This window comes from Diceros bicornis, unplaced genomic scaffold (assembly GCF_020826845.1).
Source record: "Diceros bicornis minor isolate mBicDic1 unplaced genomic scaffold, mDicBic1.mat.cur scaffold_249_ctg1, whole genome shotgun sequence".
In the NCBI taxonomy this organism is placed as follows: domain Eukaryota; kingdom Metazoa; phylum Chordata; class Mammalia; order Perissodactyla; family Rhinocerotidae; genus Diceros; species Diceros bicornis.
The window spans coordinates 73,073-82,206 of NW_026691127.1; positions in this window are offsets into that span (position 1 = coordinate 73,073).

The window sequence follows — 9,134 nt, forward strand, 5'->3', positions numbered from 1 at the left end:
ACTGGAACTACACCTCCAGCCTTCCTGAGTCTCCAGCTTGCAGACGGAAGGTCATGGCACTCCTATGTCTCCTAGGGGTTCTGTTTCTCTGGAGAACGCTGATTAACACAATCACATTTACATACTTCTCCTTTATCAATCTGTGTCTCAGCTTTATCAATAAAGGCAGAGCTGGAGACAAGGTCTTGTACATAGATACTTAATTTGGGAGGTACCAGGAGTGAGAAAGCAGGGAGAGGTCATGAGTCATACTGTCCTTCTCATGGAGAGGCAGCTTTCCTTTGATCCTCATTGATCAGACTGGCCAGACGGCTCTGTCAGGTTCCAGGCACCCCCAGAAAACCACTGCTTGTCTGTTCTCACTCCTCCTTGTACATGGCCTGAAAATTAGCTCAGAGAACTTATGCAATTCACCAGAGATGTACTTAAGTCGGCCTGGCAGAAGAGGCATTGAAAAACAGGCTGACACATGTTCTGGTTCCTTTTACATCAGATTTTATTCTTCCCTTTACTCACTTATTCTTTCAATAAAAAATGTATCAATATCTACCATGTCTTAATAATGATAGCAACATTTATTGAGTGCTTACTATATGCCTGGTACTGTTACTGCTTTATAGGTATTATTTCATTTAATCCTCACAACAGTGTTATGAGGTAAGTGCTTTTAGTATCCCCCATTTTACAGATAATGAACAAAACACAGAGAAGTTAAATAATGTGCCTGAGGCCACACAGTCAAGAAATGGTGACGCTCAAATATGACTCGGGAGTTTGGGCTCCTTCTTAACTGCCAGATGTCAACTGTGTTTCAGCTGCTCTGCTTCCAGGTTTCAGGCTCATGATGGGGCATAGAGAGAAAGAGAATGCACACCGGCAGACAAGTGGGTGCCATCCCAACCCAACACAGTAAGTCGGATGGAAGTGGGCACCCAGGTGCCATCGGAGCATGGAGGGGTACTCTTACCCCAGAAGTTGGGGCCACTGAGCTGACTCTTGAATGACAGAAAGTGGAGAAGGGGCGATGTAAGTTGGGGAGGAGTCCAGGCAGCAGAAATAACAGAAGAATACCACTGGGAACACTACAGAAGTGTAATGGTTTCAAATTTCAGTGCACACGCTCAGGTGGCAAACCATGCCATTGCCTTTTTTTCTTTGGGACCTTAAAGTCTATTAGGATCCCCCATTCTCTAGGTGTCAGAAATAATCTCCTTCAATTCAGAGCCTGAGTCCACCCTGGCCCTGGGACCGTGTCCTCAACTGGGGGCTTCTGTGGAGCCATGGTATGTATCTGCATGGAGGACAAAGGTGGAGAAACCATCGTTACTCATCATCAGTCCACATGTTTCTGCTGACACTGCCCACAAAGGGTCCTTGACACAGAATACCAACTTGCTTAGTAAGCCTGTCTTATCTCCTGCTTCCTTGACCTTCTGGCCTCCTTCAGTGATGGCTCTCTCTCTGCTCTCCTTCACTGACAAGCTTCTCCAAAGACTCTCATCACCATGTTTCCACTTCTTCCCCTCCCAGTCTTCATTCACTATTCAACACACAGTGATGTGTATTCTGTTCCTACAACACACCCAAAATGTTCTGCTAAGATCGCCACTGGGCTCCACGTTGCTAAATCCAATAGATGCTCTTCTCTTCATCTTAGCTGATTTCCTGGCTATATTCAACTTTCATGACCCAACACTTTCCTACTTTTCTTTCTACAACGTTGACCACCTCCAAAAGGCATCCCTGATTTTTCTCTCATCTCCTTGATTTTAGCTCTCCCCAAACATTTAATCTATCAACAAGTTCTATCAATTGTATTGTCAAAAATTACACATCAAGTCTATCAACTTCTCTGCAGTTCCGCTGCTAACACAGTGACATATGCTACAATTCTCTCTCCCCTGGATGAGTGAAACAGCCTCTTCACTCATCTCTCTGCTTCCACACTTGCCTCCAACAATCCAGTCTCTGCACAGTAGACGTGGCATCCTCAGTTCTGTGCAACATCTCATCATGTCTGGATCCAGGAAAATTCAGTTCTGTTTTTCTTATGAAAATCTTTGGTTTTGTAAGATATCCTTGATGTTTTCTGGCATATAGTTTTATTTATCTTCATTTTTACTGTCAAAAGACACATATAATCACACACACACACAGAAACTCTCATTAAGGGCCTATTACTTGTAAATCACTAGCTTGATATAGTGAGACATAAAAAGTAACCTCATTCTTTTAAAAAGTAACTTGATAACAGGGAATCTGGCTTAAGGAGCTCATGAATTGGTTGGAGAACAAAATAAAACAATGAAAATGTAAGCAAAGAGAAAAAGGTGTAAACAATACTCCACCATAAAATATCATCACAAGATGGAACAAGATTAGTTGCCAAATTAAATATGAACAAATTATTTGCTACAGAAATTCACAGGAAGGAAAATACTGGAAGCTGGACTGGAAAGAAAAAACTTCAGGGAAGACAGAAAATAAATTTAAATTGGCCCCTGAAGAATGAGTAGGATTTATAAAAGCACAAAGAATTAAACAGACATAAAAGCTCAAGTAAACTAGTTTTCCTAAAGAAGAAATTATGTTTTACTGAGTCATCAGAAAGAAGGCTCACAACAGAATGAGGTCAGCTCAGCAAGGACCATGAATGCCAGGGTGAGAAGTCTGACTGATTTTATAGGCAACGAGAGCCACTTAAGCATTCGATGTAGGGCTTCCCATGATCAATGTGGTACTTTAGGAAGATTATTCTGGCATGGTGTGTGACTGAAGGATGAGAGGAAGATGCCACTAATCCACTCAGCCTCCCTATAGGGAGCTCTCATTTTTTTTTTACATAAGCTTTGTGAACAGTTATCCTCCAACAACAGTTTCTGGATGAGCATCTCCAGGATGGTCATGGCTGCACGTATCTTGTTTAATTGGAAGAGACCACAGATAACTAAATCACAGGCTGACACATTTATGATGAGACTGAAGAAGACAAGTCTTTACTCAGCCTGTGTCCACTGGGAAAGCAGGAGGTGCCCTCCACTCTGCTCCCTCCTCCCCTACATCCAGACAAAACACCAGCATCTCCAGGCCACCTCCCTTTGTTCCAGTCAGGTTCATCTGATGCTGTTCCTTACCTTCTCCTTATATCTGACGTCACTGTTCATGCTATTAAGTCCTAAGACTTTGGGACTTCAGCTCCTTTGGCCTTGCCTTTCTTTGGCTATGACAGCAATGGTCATCTCTTTACAGCTGAGACAAAGACCAATATTTGCATCCTTGGTCTCTCTTTTAGAGCTTCATCCTCCGGGGCAGATGCTACAGAAAGAAAAATGTTGAAATGCTCTTGCTATGTGATGACAATAAGTTAGTTCTACTCTTCAAAGCCCTGTAGATCTAGGGGCAGGTCTGTGCATTCCGTAGAACAATATCTTAAGAATGAATCTCAAAATGCACTCACTGCCATTCTGTGCCAGACATAAAATATACCCGCCAGCAGAAAACTGGGGGATTGCAACTCCAACACTTCAGTCTCAGACTTACCTTTAGTTTATTAAACACTTTAAAGGATATAACAGTTAATGATGTATCTTCCTGCTCAAATATTATCAATATCTCCTAATATTTCCAAATAAAATCCTTTGGGAGGAAATAAACTAATACTTTGGGGGATGTCTTAGGTACCAGGCCCTCTTCTAAGAAATTTTCATACATTATTTATTTCATCTTCTAAACAAAACTTTTAGGTGGGTACTATCCCCGTTTTACTGATGAGGAAACTAATGTTGAAGAAGGTTAAGTAACTTGGCCAAGGTAACACAGAATGTAAGGAGTGGATTCAACCTAGCCCCATCTTCACTGTACCACCCGGCCCACTCTGCCTTCACATGGCATTCAAGCTCCAAAGAGTGTGGCCCCAAACAGCCTCTCCAATCTAGTACACATTTTCCCATCTTTTATTTTGTTATATATAAATCACAGTTGTTTGTCCAATCTAATTTCATGATTTCAAAAACATAACATCATAGAAAACCAACCAGCAGCAGTTGCTAAGCTGAAATACACATACTTTACAACCTAGCAATTCTACTCCTAAGTAAATACCAAGAGAAACATGCACATATGCTCATCAAAGACAGGTACAGTACTCAGAGCAGCACTACTCACACGAGTCAAAAACAAAAACATGGGCATAACCCAAATATCTATCTACAACAGAAGGGACAAATATTTCTACAAGGAAAATGTAAATAGCAATGAGAATAAACTGTAGCCTTACACACGTATGAATCTCACAAACATAATGCTGTGTGAAAGAAGCCAGGCACGAAAAAGTATATGCTCTATGATTTCATTTATATGAAGTTCAGAAACAGGCAAAACTTATCTGTCCCACTGGAAGCTGGGACAGAGGTCATCTGCCCCCAGGTGGAGGGGAGCAGATATGACTGAAGAGAGATGACGCCTCAGCACAAATCAAGGGGGTGGCACCAAACTATATTAGAGTCATCATAGTCTTCACAGGCATGACCTCACGCTGGAAAAAAAAAAAAAAGCCAGTTTTACTAAAGAACATTCTTCTTTTTTTGTGAGGAAGTTCAGCCCTGGGCTAACATCCGTGCCCATCTTCCTCTACTTTATATGGGATGCTGCCACAGCATGGCTCGACAAGCAGTGCGTTGGTGCATGCCAGGATCCAAATTGGCGAACACCGGGCCGCCACAGCGGAGCACAGGCACTTAACTTCTTGCGCCCGGGGCTGGCCCCTAAAGAACGTTCTTGATGGAGCAGTAAATATTATCATTTTTTTAATTTTATTTATTTATTTATTTTTCCCCCAAAGCCCCAGTAGATAGTTGTATATCATAGTTGCACATCCTTCTAGTTGCTGTATGTGGGACACGGCCTCAGCATGGCTGGAGAAGCGGTGCCTCAGTACGCGCCCGGGATCTGAACCCGGGCCGCCAGCAGCGGAGCACGCGCAGTTAACACCTATGCCACGGGGCCGGCCCATATGTTATTAACTTTATTAAATCTTGACCTTGAATATACCTCTTTTTAATATTTTGATATAATACATAGTATGTGATGAAATGGGAAGTAGGCGGGAAGCACTTCTGTTACGCACTGAAGGACAATGGCTGTCTTGAGGAGAAGCACTTGTGTGACAATCTGAGCTGACCTAGCCGCTCTTGATAGAACGTCATTTTTACTTAGAAGAACGACTGACAAACTGGGGTTATTCAGTTTTGGGTATTTGGCACACATTTTCTCAAAAATTACCTCCAAGAGCCTATCACTTCAAGGAAAACAACTGACGGTATTTGTTGACAATGACAAAATTCAAGCTCTCAGCCAAAATTATGGAAAACTTACACTTGATACAAAGAGCTTGACAGCTTTCCACTATGTAAGACTTTTCTGATAGGTCGGGGGTAGTGTTAAGCACTGTATGGTATTTTGTTTTGTTTTGTTTTCGTATAATGAAACGTGTCAACACCCACCTCCATCTCAGTGGGGTGTGGATATTCAGGATCTGCCCTTCCTGGCCACCAGGACTTTAATCCCTATGACTGTGATTTAATCTCAAAATTAGGATTAAGTCACAACATAAGCCAGCTGCTGACACATTGAGGTTCACAAGGGAGCAAAGGGACTGTGCCCCAAGGAGCTACAAAACCTACCCAGCATGGACCAGCATAAGTCAGGAGAGCGTGTGTGAGACTGGAGTCTAGGGTGCTTGATCAAGAGGACTGGAACATAAGTTGAATAAGGGAGAGTTGATCCATTTGCAAGCTCTTTCCTAGGATCCAGGATTCAACACTTACTCATCAAGAAAATCGATAGGCAAGCTACAGATTGGGGAAAATATTCTCAACACATGTATCTGACAAAAGACTTGTGTCAAGAATATATAAAGAACTTCTACAACTCAATATAAACAGACAATCCAACTTTTTTAAAAGGACAAAAAACTTGAGTAGACAGTGAAGAAAGATGAAATGGCCAGTGAACACATGAAAAAGTTTTCAACATCATAAGTCATCAGTAAAATGCAAATTAACCCCATGAGATACTTCCACACACCCATTAGGATGGTTAAAATGAAAAAGACCGACAACACCAAGTGTTGGTGAAGATGAGAAACAACTGGAACTCTCATATTTTGGTGTGTAAAATGGTACAATCACTTTAAAAAACTGTTAGGCAGTTTCTTAACTGAAACCCAGCAATTCCACTCCTAGGTATACGTCCAAGAGCAACAAAAATTTACGTCCACAAAAAGCCTTGTACAAGAATTCTTGTAGGAGTTTCATTCACAATAGTGCCAAAATTGAAAACAGCTCAGGCGTCCATCAATAGAAGAGATAAACTGTGGTATGGTCATATAACAGAAAACTACTTGGCAATGAAATGGATTGAATTATTAATACACACAACAATATAGATTAATCTCAGCAGTATTACGCTGAATGAGGAAAGCCCGACACAGACTAGTACACGCTGCCATTAGTACATACTTCCATTCAGAAATTCTAACAGACAAAAGTAATCTATAGGGATAGAAATCAGAGTAATGGTTGCTTTTGGAGGGGGAACTGACTGGGAAGGGGTACAGGGGAACTCTCTGGGGCTGATGGACATGCTCTATATTTTGATAGGACTGTGAGTTACAAGGGTATATGCATTTGCCAAAATTGATTGAATTGTACACTTAAGATCCATGCATTCCACTATATGCAAATTATACTCTGATTAGGATAAGGAATAAAACTCATCATTTTTTCCTTCCAAACCTCTTCCTCTTACCATTTATCTTAGTTAACACATCACCACCTATTTAGTATTCTTCAAGCCCAATTCATCCTAGACTTCTCTCTCCCTCTTCCTGCCACTGTCTCTCCCTCTATCGCCAAACCCTTTGGAATCCTTCTCCTAGAGAGCTCTCAAATCTGTCACCTCATTTCCATTACTAATGACCTGGGCTTAGTTTACACCCCTGGACTAAGGAAATAGACTTATAGCTGGACTTACCCTTTCCTAATTGACTCCCTACAATGCCAATAAAGTGATCTTCCTAAAATTCCTAATTTATTATGTCATTCTCTCACTAAAATTTTCTTCAATAGATTTACACTACCTGTGAAAGACTATCGAAACTCCTGGCAGAACAACACGGCAACAGCTACCTAGTCTATTCTGTGAGCATGCCCAACGGATTTCATGTCCGAAGTAGTCTGGTCCCCAAGTAGAGACCTGGCAGTCTCATATTCTGTCTGATGAACTATGTATTTATGTGTCAGGTTCAAGCATATAGCCTGGATTTCATAATCATCTCAGTTCAGTGACAAATGCTCATCCTCCTCCTTTAATGCCTCAGTGAAAGTAGTCCAACTCCAGCCACCAAGACTCAAACCCTGGAGGCACCATTTCTCCCCACCCCTCATCAGCCACACCAGATGTGACACAAAAGTCCTTCCCATTTAGCCTCAACAGCATCCATCGAGCTGACTGGCTGCCTTGTTCTAACGTCAGGACTGTAGCACCCCTCTTTAATTACGGCCGTTGCCTCTCAACCGGTTTTCTCCACTTTAAATGCAACTTAGAGGGCTTACGCCCGACACATTAACATCCTGCATGGTTCAGATTTCAGCATCCCAGAGATTCCCACTATCCCTGGGTAGCACTATAACTGTTGCTTTACTTGGAGTTTTGTATTAAAAATTTCAAAAAGGTTAGCTTAAAAATGAGGACTCCCAGTGATCAAATCAACTCTCCATTTTTATGACTGACTTTATCTCAAAGTTAACGTCAGAGGCTAGTCTAACATCCCAGCAAAAGCTTACTTTCGTGTCATTGAAAATATCTCAGCAAAAATTGAACTGCCTTTGTTGGGGCTGCTATTTATAAAAGAAATGTCCAGAGCATGGCAGGTGAGAAGACATTACCTCTGAGATGCCTTCTAACACGGATGTTTTTCTAATATTCAAGGTGGCAGATTAAAGATGGCCATAAATTGACACTCCTCCCATTAGAGGTGGGGTCTATGTCGCCTCCCTTTAAATTTGGGCAGGTTCTATAACTGCTTTGACCAACAGAATACTTCAAGCGTGATGCTGTGCCAGCTTCCAAGCTCAGCCCTTAAGAGACAAGCAGCTTCCATTTCTTGTGTCTTGAAACAGTTGCTCTTGGAGCCCTCAGCCGCCATGTAAAAATCCCAACTGTCCTAAGGCCGCCGTGCTAGGGACACACGTAGGGAGGTCCTGAGACCACACGATAGAGAGAGATGCCCAGCCTGCCCCAGCTGAGGTCTCAGACATCACGGAGCATAAATGAATCTTCCTCATTGTCTTCTGTCTGAATTCCTGTCCTACAAAACTGCAAGGAATATTTATTTATCCAATGAATATTTACTGGATATCTACTATGTGTCAGGTTCCACTCTGCATGCTAGAGTTACACTGATGAACAAAACTAACAGTTCCTGTCCTCTGGGAGCTGACAATGAATGATAAAATATAAAAAGAGAAAAGCCCATAAGCCACAGTTGGGTTCAAGAATTAAAAAATGGTCTCAGTGCACAAGGTACACATGTATGCAGTGGTGGCAGGAGGGCAGCCCCACGCCTACTGGGACCTAGGCATGGAGCCCAGCACTGGCAGCCATAACTCAATTCCTATGGGGTAAAGGAGTCTTGCTCTCTGCAAGACAATAGTCTCAAGCCACACTTGAGGCTCGAGGCCCTTCTTAAAAAGAAGCTGAAAAAGACAGCTACCAACTGGGGCTAGGTGACCTGATCTCACAGGAAGCCGTGGGCTTGGGGAGGCGAAGAACACAGAATCTGAACTAAACTGGGTCTGAGATTCCCAAATATGATCACAGAACAGAGCATCAAAATATCATAAGATCTGGTTCTGGGCTGGAGGCGGAGGACAACACGTGATGGCAACTATCAAACCATAAAACTGCTAGACAGGAGGGAAAGAGACAACTCATCCATAAAACTGTGCATCTGTTCCTGACAACATGTGAAACACACCCCACTGAAATTAAACACAGAGAGAACGTCTCAAGTTCACCTAAAAGGCTTTGCCTACACAGAAGAAAAGCTGTAATATTATTTTGTAAGCAAAGTT